The sequence below is a fragment of the Silurus meridionalis genome, chromosome 23, assembly GCF_014805685.1.
Source record: "Silurus meridionalis isolate SWU-2019-XX chromosome 23, ASM1480568v1, whole genome shotgun sequence".
NCBI lineage: Eukaryota > Metazoa > Chordata > Actinopteri > Siluriformes > Siluridae > Silurus > Silurus meridionalis.
In genome coordinates, this window is record NC_060906.1 from 19,897,378 (window position 1) to 19,912,290 (window position 14,913).

The window sequence follows — 14,913 nt, forward strand, 5'->3', positions numbered from 1 at the left end:
CAAATAGGTGCATAGGAATGAAGGAATATTTTAAGTAACTACACAAGAAACATTCCTAGCATACAATCTGGAAACATCTAAATGTTTGGCTTTAAATTGAGAGAGAACAATAAAAAGAAAAAAACTTTTGAACTCCACATTTAAACAAACTGATAAAGGAATGTGAAAGAAAAAAACTCTAATAGAGTACTAGTGAAAAAAAAAAGAAAGTGAGTGCTTGTACTGTATTCTTGCCCTCTTAATTTTTTTTACACCAGAGGACAAAACACTCGACACCATCATTAAAATAAACTCTCACTAATTTTCCGATGCAACACCAAAGGCAGGAAACTGCAGCCTCTCACATCAGAGAAGTCAAATATCCGTTTGAGAATTCGTTGAAATTTGTCACACCTAATCGCTCACTTTTTACGTATGACTAGATCAGCAATATGACAGTGATCACACGCTCAGCTTTGCTCTGTTTCGTTTGGCACGCTTTATTTGTAAGCAAACACAAAAGGTGAACTTTGGGCTCCTCGTCTCTTCTCGTACGCAGAGCTGCGAGTACAGCGTGTGGCTCGGGTTGAGCCGTGTGAACTAGGCGCCAGACCACATCTGACGATCTCCGCGGAGGCCGAGAGATGCCTCTCTCCATCTCTCCCCTCTTTCTCTCTCTCTCTATTTCTCTCTCCCCTTCAGATCCCATCGATTCGGCTGCCAGGAGTCATATGTGGCGTGATGAGCTGTGGTCTGAGAAAGCACATATGGAACGAGTGACGAGGTTTAACATGACCGCCCTTAACGAGGGGCGAGGACGCAGTCAAAAACGCTGGGCGAAAAACAAACGTTTGACTTAGCCCTGTGCACTAATACGTGTCAGATGTGTGGGAGAGAAGGGTGTTGATGTGTGAAGGGCTTCAGATTGGATTCTGAAAATGTGAGACCTTACAGCTTAAACACCAAATGGTGTCGGTCTAGATGTTTCTGTAAATCATGTAAAATCGCTCAAAAACTTTTAAACATTTATACTTCAGTGCTCTCAAATCCAATTGGTCAGAAGGCGTTAATGAATTTTGCTATATTAGTAGAACTGAACGTTTTCAAATAAATCAGGTAAAACGGTTACTTTGGGTTTTCACAACTTTGACTTTGCACTTTCTAGTTTCTTAGTAGTGGTGGATGAAGTCTGATACTTCAGATTCTTGCTGTACTTAAATAAACATACATGAACATAACTCCAGAAACAGTTAAAGTACTTCTTTTATATTTGGACTTGAGTCAAATATATGAAAAAAAAATCAAAGGGAGTAAGTATCAAAGGGAAAATTTTATGCTGATTTATAAGAACCATTTCTAGTACTTTCTTAATTCAATGATCCATTCTCCTGCACATCATCTCTTTTTTAAAAGAGTTTTTTTTAGTTTCAGGTTACATAAACTCTCACCAAAACCGTGGGGTTATGATTGTGGTCTTGCAACAGCTTTTCATTCGATTCAATTTCTTTTCATTTGTATAGCATTTTTAACAATGGACATTGTCTCAAAGCAGCTTTACAGAAATAAATCAGTTATGAAAGAATGTATAAGTTTGTTTCTTATGATTGTAAGTTTGTCCCTAATGAGTGAGCAAGTGGTTATTGTGGCCATGCTTATAGATTTGTTTTCATTTAGCCACAAGGACATTAATAAATCAGGTACTGATGTAGATGAGGTGAAGAGGCTTGGGGTGCAGTCAGCGTTCCCCTTCAGGAACTCGAGCTGCATCAACAACACTATGGGAACATTTCCGTATTTTGAATCACGTGTCTATACAGTCACATGGTGTGAAACTGAAGCTAACTTCTGTTTGTGCAGGAAGCGCTCTGTGTGTTAATAGTAAGTGGTAAATAAAAAAAATAAAAAATGAAAGCGACTAAGAAGATGAAGCATTGGGGTATGCACAACCGGGCCCTGCTTTCGCTGAGGCAAAGCGTTTGAAGTCTTGAGACAGGCTTGTCCCTTTCTCTCTTCTCACCTGCCGAGCCCAGCGCTCTATCGCAAGGTTTGGAAGCACGCCTTTTGGCGGTTTCTTCCCTTTGCGAAGAGAGCACTCAGCTCTGCCTCCCTTCCTGTGAGGAGGGGGGGGATGGAGGTCTGCGAGCCCTCAGAGACAACCCTTATGCCAGTCCTTTTCGAGGAGCTATTAGAGGTAGTGTCCCGTGCCATAGCCAAACTTGAGCTAGATTGGCTGGCCGATCAGCAATCTACGTCACTTCCTCCACGCCGGGGTCTGCCCATTTTACTTTGCACAATGAGGTGTACAGGTCTTGGGCTAAGTCGTATTCGGTCCACCTCTTCAGTCCTAAGGTGTCACTATATTCTAATATGATTGGCCTGCTGTGTGTATAAATGAGATGTTTTCATTCAAGTTTGGATTTAAAAAGATTCCAACTAAGTGAACTTACATATATAGAGGTATTTCCCAAGTTACGATGGAGATGTGTTCCGATGACCCCATCATAACTTGAAAAATATCGTAAGTTGATACACGTTCTAGCCTACCTAGGAGTCTTAACAAATGGTGATCAGTATGGGGTAGTATACTGTAATTTGTTAATTATTTAACAAATTGCAGTACATAATTTAGCAAAAACAGAACAATTTACAGTACCGTAATGTATAAACTTTACAGTATATCTGTACAGGGAAGTGGGCACATGGACAAGCTTGCAAGTGGAGGGCAGAGCCAGACGAAACGAGCGGTAAGGAGCACACCTGTAGATGGTGAGACTAATCAGTGCGCTCTGTTTCAGTGTCCGAATCTGAGCTTTGAAAAACCAAAAACAGGAAAAAATACATTCTCTAACATAAAACCAACTGAACTCTGTTGACCGCTGGCGAGATTAAGGCATCTCACGAGGCGGGAGATGCGTACATCCTGGCAGCATCCTGACATATTGCACTGCACATCTGCCTGAATTTGCATAAAACTTTAAGTATTTTTTATACAATTTTGTTGTATTGCTATAGCCATCAAAGATCATAAAATCGTAACTCTGGGATTACCTGTATTACCATAACAGTTTTCTATGAGCAGTGTCCCTCAAAAAACAGATGATAACCTCAACAAAGATGGAACTGTAATGAATGGACATTCTGTGCCACCCGGATGAGGATGGGTTTACTTGCGAGTCTGGTTCCTCTTAAGGTTTCTTCGTGATACCATCTCGGGGAGTTTTTCCTTGCCGCTGTCACCACTGGTCCGATTATTAGGGACAAACTTATAGGGACTGATTTATGACACCAGAATTTATATACGCAATCTATTTAATTCTGTAAAACTGCTTTACGACAATGTCCATTATTTAAAGTATACAAAATTAAACTGAACTGAACTATAGACACTGGCGTAATATAACTAAATTAATTAATGATCGTAGACACGAGTGTGCATTATGGTAATAAGGTAAAGGTGAATAAAAACCTTCTCCCAGGCCCTGTTTAAATAACGGTGGCATCAGATATGCAGACGTGCTGCAAATATCGAAAATTAAACTAATTCGTCAAATTATTCATTAAGTTTCTTTTTGTCTTATTCATTTACAATGGTATCATTTTGATACACACTTTCATAATTAAACCTTAGCAAATGGGATCATTTTGTCTCCAAGTGGCTGAAAAGAACTTGCGCAAATTCAATGCATGCACTCCGGATGTATTCATTCGCTCACGAGGGGTGACTTTCAGGCAACAGTAAATCACACTGCAGGTGCTAAATGACTCTATTAGCATTGACTCCATCCTGTATTTTGCACCTTCAGATAGAAAGACGCCTAATTACGTATTCATTTGATGAGAAACACGCGAAACAGACAAGATCTTTTGAAACACGCGATACTCTATAGACTTTGTTGGTAAATAATTTTTTGGGGGGTTTTTGCAGGTGTTATTAAATTTGCACATTTTTCTCAAACACCAACCTTTAGCAAATCGAGGCTCAGTGTGATTACTCAATATTTTTTCATTATCACGTGCAATTCTATTCGTGAAACATATGCTTGAAAATGTTTATTTTTATTTTTTGCAATGATTCATGTTTATGTATTATTTTACATTGGTCAGGGTTGCGGTGGATCTTGATCACTAGGCTGTAAATAAAAAATGTAAAAATAATTAGGGATGTTGATCAAATTGGAATCTCATCTCATCTCATCTCTTCTCATCTCATCTCATCTCATCTCATCTTTTTTCCATACACTTATGTAATTTGCTCTGGTTAAGGGCTTTAAATAGTGAAGTGCAAATGTACTTATTTACATCTAGGGACCGTTTAGCATAGCCAGAGAACATGCAAAACTCTGCACTCACAGCTTTGACCCAATCCAGTAACTCCCACTTTTTTTCGTTCATATTTTTAAGCCAATTTTGAATCCTCTCACTTGTAATATTTTGTGTCTGAAACACTGAGGGTCATGGCAAAACGTTTGGCTCTTCATGCCACATTTTTTGTTAACATTGCCTTGCTTTCCAATTGTTTTTCTAAATTAAATGAAAAGAATAAAAGAAAAACAGAGTATCATATCACCTTTTTGTTCCTTTCAAAAACCATGAAGGGACACGAATGTTTGTCCTCAAGCTTAATTTGGCAAAGGGCAGACAATGAGGTCGGATTGAATCAAGCTGAAAACAAAGAATCTTGGATAGAACGAAATAAAAAAAATAAAGAAATGCAAGCATGATGTGCAATGAAACACCGAACAAAAAAAAAAAGACAATGCACAATAAGAGACACTCCACCAAAGTGCTTGTACACCACAGGCCTCGGCCATGACTCATGACGTATGCTTTCAGTGCTCGTAGATCCAGGAGTGTGTTCTTACTGGGAAAAGTCGGCGAGTTGAAGTGCAGTACTGCTGAGAAATAAAGTGTCTGTTCCTGTAGATGATGGTTAAATGATATGAAGCATTGTGCGGTTATCTCTAATTCCTATTTATTACGGTAGTGTCTTTTTTTAAATATATGGAGCCACTTTGTAGACATGCATGCCAAAAGATAGAGATTGCGCTTTCGATGGGACTCAGAAGTGTCAACAAAATAAATAAACCCGAACATGCTGAAGTAATTATGGGTAAACTCGTGCTGGCCTGCAGAGCTGATTTATCACGTCTTGGCCGTGTTTCTTCGAGGCAGCCGATGCTGTCCTTCGTACTTCATTGCGAGAGCTCGGAAGGACTCGTCCCTTGGCGGAGCTCCTTTGAACGCTAAGTCCCCTTATTTGAGCCGAGTGGATTCAGATGGCTTGGCTGCAGCTCAAAGGAGCACAGCGCACCGGGTCAACGTATTACTTCAACATTCTCACTGATGCTCTCAAGTGTGGTGCCTTTCAATCACCCAGCGCTAAAGCTATGAGCTCCGGGGTCAAGGCCTCGGAGCTGGAAGAGAACAGGACCACAAGTTGTCCTGTTGAGTCTGGACTAGCCCTAAAACGTCTCGAAGTTTGCAGCTGGATTCGAACCAAGACACGCTGTAAATTGGTATCATCTGTTACGTGAAGGGAATCCCAACTCTTCTTTCTTTTTTTATGATCAAATTGCTGTAAGATGCAACTTTTCCACTTTGGTTAGCAAACACGTTGTGTCCCACGGTAAGCTCTGTCAAATTTCAATGCAGTCTATTCTTTAAAGGGGATTATAAGGCCTCCTGGAGCAGGGGAGAAAGCAAACAATCAAACAGCTGCAAAGCTAGAAACGTCCATAGAGTAATCGATCTTCTGTCAGAATTTTGCCAAGCTGGTTTGCGTTGCCATGTTTACTGACATAAACACATATTTGTTTGCTTAGCTGATTACCCCATAAAAAACATTGGCTAGCTTTTTTAGTATTCTGCTTTCGCTAAAAACATGACTTTTTTTCTCATTTTGTTTAAAGTATTATTCAGACAGAATAAGATTTCTGGACTTATGTCTATTTATTTCACAAGACGCTGGTTGTAATAATAAGGAAAAGCTAGCTACACAAATCATAGAGAATGTTCCATTTGTACTACATAGACCACATTTTAATAGAAACTGAATGCTCTGACCTTTATTAATGCTTGTAGTGGAGTTTTGGGCTGAGCATGTTGTGCTTGAACATTATATAACCAAAATACAAATGAAGACTATACCTGAGAAAAAGTGAAAAAAAAAATATTTGTATCTATTTTATTGTTATGAGTTTTACACTTGGCACATTCAGTAGCTTTTAGTTGGCAGGAGATGATTGAAAAGCACATTCAGGGGAGTGTCTCCATACCAATGAAAAAAGTCATACCTATTTTTTTTCCACAGATTATTTCTGGTTAAAAATATTTTGGACACTCTGACTTACATTGAACTTGTGTAAATGGTTGCTGTTACCTCCCAGCTTCAACAGTGCTTTTCATAGCTCTAAAGTTGTGTAATATAAACATAGAAAAGCACTGTGGGGATCATTTGGGCTTTAATAATGACCAATTAATGTGGCTCAGTGAGCAGGACAAGCAAACAATTCAAACTAAAGCTTAACTCATACCTCTGGACTTTACCCTGTATGACCAGACTGTGAAAGGCCTTGAGACCTGTAACACTCTCAGTTTCTCAGACCACACACACACACACACACACACACACACACACACACACACACACACACACACACACACACACACACACACACACACACACACACAGTGAATGTAGCCTTCTGTCTCTTATCCAAATTGGGGATCTGTCCTCAGATGCATATCTGTGATTTTACAGGCTAATCCAATTTTCGCTTGCACTTCTCATCTGGTGAGCACATGTGCCTGTGTGTGTTTTGATAAGAATAATCTCAAGCACATCAGCTTGATTGGGAGGTCTGGTGGCCATTGGTTAAACCAAAATATATGAGAGGAAAAATAAATAACTTGTTTGTACGTTTGTTTTACTGAAAAGTGTAAAGCTTCAACTATACTGTGTTATTTAAAGGAAATGAACAGATGAGATTGGATATCTATCTATCTATCTATCTATCTATCTATCTATCTATCTATCTATCTATCTATCTATCTATCTGTCTGTCTGTCTGTCTGTCTGTCTGTCTGTCTGTCTGTCTGTCTGTCTGTCTGTCTGTCTGTCTGCCTGTCTGTCATCATTAAGATATGATTAAACATTGACTTAGATATTTGTAATTAATGAGATTAAATTTTGTAAACATTAAAATATCTAAACATTGAGATTTCTTCAACAATGAGATAGTTCCCCTTCAGAAACTCGAGCAGCGTCTCGTTCCCTCAGGGAACTAGGGTTACGGTCGTAACCTAGAGACGATATCTGTAAACATTAAGATAGATATCTGTCAACATTGAGATAGATATCTGTAAACATTGAGATAGATATCTGTAAACATTGAGATAGATACATGTAAACATTGAAACATTTGTAAACATTGAGATAGATACATGTAAACATTGAAATATTTGTAAACATTGAAATGTCTGTAAACATTGAGATAGATATCTGTAAACATTGAGAATTAGATACATGTAAACATTGAAACATCTGTAAAAATTTAGATACCCGTAGATATCTGTAAAATATCTGTGTACAGTGAGCTGGATACTTGTAAACATTAAAATATCTGTAAACCCTAAGATAGATATATTTAAACATTGAAAAATCTGTAAACACTTAGATAAATATCTGTAAACATAGAAATATCTGTAAACATTGAGATGGATATCAGTAAACAAAGATAAATCTGTAAATACTAAGAGAGATAAGTGTAAACATTGAAATGGCTATCTGAAAACATTGAAATATCTGTAAATGTTGAGTAAACTAGCTCAACACGATATTGTTCAGTGCGCTGTTTGCTTGAGTCATCATAAAACCAGTTGTTGAGTCGTTTAGTATGGAAATTTGCTCATGTGGCTTATGATTCTTTATGACATACTTATTCTGCCTTTTAAAAATAGACAAAAAAGCAGTAGTGCTTTCTTAAAGCTGGAGTTTTATCTTCCTCACATTGTTTGAGTGAATTTTATAAAAGTGTTTGTGTATGAATTGTGTCACTGATTCAAAGAATCCTTGTATAGGCGAATATGTGGTGTATCAGACATGTGGTTTATAAGACACTAATGTGATCCCTACAAGCTCTCCTCACTATTCTCACTAGCACCATTAGTCTCTATTGCTCTAGCATATGGACAAGAAATATGTCTTGGGTTGATGAACTACACTGGGGTAAGTGGAGCATTACATTTTTATCTGAATTGTATTTTGGCTATTTATTAGAACTGTCTTTTTATGCAGTTACTCAAATCTACTTTTGTGATAAAAAAATACATAAAAATATACTCACTAGAACAAACAGTCTGCATACAAGAAACAAACAAACCAACAAACACAACACACTATATATTTTATTATTTAATATGTATGTATAGGAATTGTAAATTCGACATGATTTTCCCATGATTGGAGGTTTGTAGGAAGTTGCACATGCAAATTGTTCAGTTTATAAAATGGGGGTTGCTTAGCAATTGCAGCTTTAATTAAAACTTAATTCAAATTAAACCCATCAAACTTTCTCCCACTCATGAGAGCTTCTGCAGACTTTGTGCAATATTTGGTTAAAGAAGAATGTTTCATGCGATCATATGTTTTTTGGACTGAGTGGACTTCCCTTTCACAGGCTGTGATTGCCGGTCCTGTGGCCAAGCAGATCTTTTTCAAAATGTCTGTGGTTCAGTGTTTAGGGGAGCAGAAGGGAACAACTTTTAATAAACAATCTAATGGGTCCCATACGTTACCTCTCTCACATCACGGTTTTATTAGAGCTCTCCAGTAGAGGCAGCAGCCACACACACACACACACACACACACACACACACACACACACACACACACACACACAAGATTGAAATAAATAATAAAAGAAATCAGCTGATAATTAGCTGGCGTCTGAATATTTATCGGGAAACATTAAGGCTAGATTGCTTTTTGGATTTGGTTCCTGACCTTTAAAACACATTGCTGTTGTCATGTCACACTCTTACTAACAAAACATGTCATTTGGATAGGAAATAACTCTTTAAAGGAATGTTTCATGAAAAAAATAAAACACAAATTCACACAAATCTTCCACTCGTATGCGAAGATCTTTACACAATTGCCTCAGGCGTTAGAGTTGAGTTGTTATGTAATCTCAAGTGTACCCTCTGACCCTGATGCATTTATCTATCTACTGTATCTACAGTTGCTTATCTATCTATCTATCTATCTATCTATCTATCTATCTATCTATCTATCTATCTATCTATCTATCTATCTATCTATCTATCTATCTATCCATCCATCCATCCATCCATCCATCCATCCATATACTTTTGTGTGTATATGTGTGTGTGTATATATATATATATATATATATATATATATATATATATATATATGTGTGTGTGTGTATGTATAATAATAATATACAAATATACTAATATTTGTACATACATCATTCATACTGATGACACCTTTTCTTGTCATTCTAAATCAGTATCAGAAGTGACAAAGGTACACACATCCTTCACTCAAGTAGAAGTACAGATACTCATGTTTTAAAAGACTTTGTAAAAGTTGAAGTTCTGACTACACTTTTTCACTCAAGTTAAAGTAGTTTGGGCTCTGATATAAACTTAAGTAAAAAATAGCCTTTACTATTACCTGTTGTAGTGACACACTGGTAACTAGACCTCACACCATATTAATACATTGATATAAAAGAATTAAACATTTTGTTATCTAATGAATGTCTCCAGGCTAAAAAACCATCATATAGAACACAAGCAGAGAAATGATGATGATCAGGCGATCAGGAATGTCTCTGTTTTCAGTCATGTTTACATCGCTGACTCCCTCTGTCTCATCCATGTTAGCCCCAAGCTTTTTGTTGCCTTCTGCCTTGTTTGATGTTGTAGGTTGAAAAATGTACACAATGACAAGAAATAGGTTGAAGGGGTGAAAACGGCACACAATGAGAAGACAAAATATTGATCCTGTCAACAAATAGATTAAAATAAGCCTGGTTTGAAAATGTAAGAAAGAAGAAAGATTTGTCTGTAAAAAAATGAATTAATGAAAGTAAAAAGTTAAAAAAGTTAAATAAATACAGAATTAAAGTACTGATACCAGAAAAAGCTACCGAAGTACAGTAATGAAGTATTTGTACTTCATTACTTTCCACCTCTGATCAGTATTATCATTTTTATCATTTAATTTCAAAACATTTTCCAAATAACTGATAAAAAAAAAAAAAAGTATTTCAGTGGTTAAGATGTTGGATTCTCCTCAGAAATTCACAAGTTTGAATGACCACTGCTGGACCCTTGAGTATGGCCCTCAACTGCTCAGTTGTAATGTGTTCTAGATAAGAATGTAGATATCTTAAATTGTAAAAGAATTTTACTAGCTTTGTATTTGGATACTTTCTGTCAGCATTAACTGTTAACATTTACATGTACCAATTAACATGTATGTAATGGTATACTTGAGGACAATCTATGTGTAATTCATTTTAAGTCTGGTTTCTATATTTCCCAAAAACAAGTTGGTCATAATAGATACTTCCTCCATTTAAGTAGCTGAAATTGGCTAGATAGATTGTTATCTTGATTAACATTCCTCAGATGGGTATATTTTAGCTTAATCTTATTCATCTAAACACTGTAGTCTATTCAAGAAATACACCCTCCTGGAAGAAATGCATAAAAAACATGAGAAATTTGAATAGTTTTCACTACATACCCATTTAAGCTATCCATTATTAAACATCAAAACCACTACCAAATGACTTTATTACAAGGTGTGTTTGTGTACATCATTAAATTATTATAAAACCAAAGACACCCTATTGGAACCTGGGTGCTTAATGATGCCCCAATGGTTCCTATTGGTAGATACCAACATGTGGTCTACAAGTTACCAAAGGTGTTTCCTTAATGGTATCCACTAGACGGAACCAACAATTGGAGCAACCAATTACCAATAGAGTTCCATGGGGAATATGACAGTTGACATTACATTAAATCAATTACAAAAAAAATCAGCAAATCATTTTTCATCATTTATTTGAAGCTTTAAATCATATATACTGATGTAAAACTTGCATGACACTCTATTGTATGATACATTATATAGATAATTATGTCTGAACTTCCTTCAGTTCCTTCCTCTTGGCCAAACCTCTGAGATACATTTCTCTGCACATTAATGGTTTGGCCACCATGAAGTACACACTTAAAATGCGGTTTAAACTGAACACCAACTTTATAATTGGATTAAATCTGAACAGAACATTGTATTGTTTAGAGAATACATTGTTGAATTTAACAAATCCGGTATATACACCACTGAGTCATGAAAGGGAATCTCCACTGTTATTAAGAGCATTATTTCTAATTGATAAAAAGACTCCCTTGGAAACCTCCTCGGAAAAAATGTTAGTCTATGAACTAGCGATTTCTGTCTTTTGTTTTGGTTTTCTTCTTTTTACATACTCTCCAATCATGTGGAAATACCTTGGAATGGGTGTGAGAAAATTATACTTAAACTAGCCTGTGAAAACTATATAGAAAACAGGACTTGAACTTTGAAGTAGCTTACTTACAATTACATATGTGGCTACACAGGTGAGTCACATTAAGGGTAATGGCAATTAGTGGTATGTGTGAGCTATAAAAGTGCTCAGGCACACCCGTTCTTCTGCTTTGCTTTCCAAGCAGCATGAGGAAACAACAAAAGTTCCAAAGACATTATGGACCCAGTAATTGAATTAGGTTGATCGAAAAAGGAAAAGATTGATATCAGTGGGAATGGTGTCAAAATATTCATGAGAATACATGCTGAAAACTATAGCCAAACTTCCCCTGAATCAGCCAAGAGAAACTAACTGCATGTCAGAACTTAACTGACCTGACTGCAAAAGATTTCTCACTAGTATATAAAAGTATAATCACAGTTTATTATAGCATCATATTCCTTGACCTCTTTGCTGCCGGCTTAATAATTTGGGATACATTTATAAGACTTTTATTTTGTTATGTTTTTACATATTTACTTAAAAAAAAAAAAACTTCATTTGCATTTGATCAAACTGGCTTTATGGAACAATCACCTCAAAAACTACCAAACAGCCAAGAAAAGTATTTTTACTCTTTCTTATTTACTCTATTTTTGATAGATAGATAGATAGATAGATAGATAGATAGATAGATAGATAGATAGATAGATAGATAGATAGATAGATAATTTCTTTATTCATCTTAAAGCAAGCAGAGAAAAGAAAGAATAATAAAATAAAAAATAAAAAAAAAAAATATATATATATATATATATATATATATATATATATATATATATATATATATATATAATATAAAAATAATATAATTATTATTATTATTTTTATTATGTACTTTATTTGTACTGTGTAAACAATTTTTTAAAATGTTTTTACAGTGCCTCTTTATATCTGTGTTGGAATGCATCATAGAGAAGTCACTCTTCTCGACTTTTTCAGTCCCTATGTCTTAAGTTGGGGTCTACCTGTATATAAAGTAAAGAGAGAGGGTGTATACATATGTGGCGAGGATGTGATGTGATTATGCATTATAGTGTTTTTGTGTAAACATTGCAGATACACCAGCAGACTTGAGGTGAATGAAAATGACAGCGCCGTGCAAACATTATCAAAGTGAACATTGTAAGCAGTGTAGCAGTAGAAGCGTGGATCGCAGTGCATGTGGTTGTCAATGGTGGATGTTGTTCAAGTTTAAATATTGCTCAATGAGCTAATCCTAGTACTGGCTCAGTGCAGTGTTATACAGTGTGATAGCTGCTGGGAGAAAATGACTTCTGTTATTACTCTAGTGGAGTATTTTTAGTTTGGTAAGCTTTGACTTCACTAGATGACACTACTCCACATTTCAGAAATACATGCCGCTCTTCGCTACTAAATAAAATGTATGAATTGGGTTAAATGTGAACCTGTTGTGAAATGATAAACTGACCACTGCAGACCTGTAACATCCCACAAGAGCTACAGTTTTGCAGATGCTTTGACCCAGTTGTCTAGCTGTCACAATTTGGCCTTCGTCAAACTCACTCAAATCCATTGGCGGGCCGTGCATTTGGTACCTGGGCTTTCAGTGGGAGACTTAATCTATCTCTTAATACCACCACTATCACGTCGCAATTATAGAAACCATCAATACTATACAAAAACGCAATAAAACAATGTGTGGCATTACACAGAGAGAGGCATTTTGCATATAGAGGGTGAATACCATTTTTACTAAAGCAAGAAACCCAGACTCCAAACCTCTACACTACCACTGCAAAATCAAATTTGTCCAATAACATGACAAAAACATTACATTTTTTTCAGAGATGCATATTCATAATTTGCACCGCTCCTCAGAGGCTGTAAGCCAGCGGTACGGCTCGTATTTACTGGTCTGGAAGTGGTGAACAAACCCTTTCCCGGGCTGAGAACAAGCTAGCTAGCTATGGGGGTTGGCCGAACTCTTCTCATGAATATCCGAAACCAAATCAATTTCTCTTCCTCCGTAGGCATGAAAAAGTCTAACTCAGATGTATTAATGTGTGCAGATCGCTACAGACATGTTTTGCCAGTCGAACTTGGCTGTAACAGTTTCCCTCTGACTAAGAAATCTGATTGGTTAAAGAAACAGACCCATTGCTAATAGAGACTAGGGTAAAAAGGCCAGTAGTACTGACTTTAAAGGCCCTGGGCAGATTATATTGACATGGCAGCACATACAGACTGAAATCTGATTGGACAAAAAATCTAACATCCACAAACACCTGATTGAAGCAGTGCAGCCAAGAGAAACGCTAAGAAATAAAGAGAATAGACTGTTGGGAATAATTAATTCAATTTCATGGAACAAATATTAGTATTTAGGTTGTAAATGTAGGTCAGTGCTTCTAATAGTGTTTAGGCCAGCAGAGAAGGCTTTGCTGGCCCTGACCGCCCACCACTGCTCAAATCCTTACGCTTGCCTGTATTTTCCTGATACTAACATATACATTTTGAGGACAAAATCACTGGTCATAATGTTATTCCTCGTTGGTTGGCTTACACACATCTTGTGCTAAAATAATTTAATTTACGTGTGCATATATTTTCAGTATACTTACTCATCAGCTTCTGCACATTTTTACACCGCCCAGAGCCTTTATATTTATACTCGGCAGCTTCTGCACATTTTTCACTGACAGAACCTATATTTGTTGTAAATATATTTACATATTTATTTGCACTTGTCAGTTTGCACAATTGCTACTATTTGCACTTCTGGTAGATGTTAAACTGCATTTCATTGCTGTGTACCTGCACTATGCAATGGCAATATCTATCAATGTATCCATCTACAGCACTTTATTTTTTAAGTTTATTTTAGATGGACTACCTTTGTATTTTTAATCATTAGAAATTAAAATATTTTTACTGGACTAATATTTATGTAGAGTATTTGTACTGTTAGTAGCATCCCTGGTGGTCTAGTGGTTAGGATGCGGCGCTTTCACCGCTGCGGCCCGGGTTCGATCCCTGGTCAGGGAACCAACCCCAGCCACTCTTAGTGCCGGTCCCAAGCCTGGATAAATGGGGAGGAAGGGCATCCAGCGTAAAAACGTGCCAAATCAAACATGCGGAGGATCTGCTGTGGCGACCCCTAACGGGAGAAGCCGAAAGAAAGTTTATTTGTACTATTAGTAAATAAAACTTGTTGGGTGAACCTTTATCTACAATTTCAAACAGCTAAATGAAATTGTCAATTTTCTGTTTTGATAACCTTTCAGTCTAGTAAATTTCAGTTCCATGTTATTCTCATAGTAGTTTTAATACATACTGTTAAAAGAAAGTGCAGAAT

At 36.6% G+C, this 14,913-nt stretch overlaps 1 non-coding gene across 1 annotated transcript; it reads left to right on the plus strand.

Annotated features, from left to right (window-relative positions):
* The first annotated feature begins 14,531 nt into the window (after positions 1-14,531).
* Positions 14,532-14,603, plus strand: trnae-uuc. Its single transcript has one exon. It is a non-coding gene; the product is annotated as a tRNA-Glu (tRNA).
* The last annotated feature ends 310 nt before the right edge of the window (positions 14,604-14,913 follow it).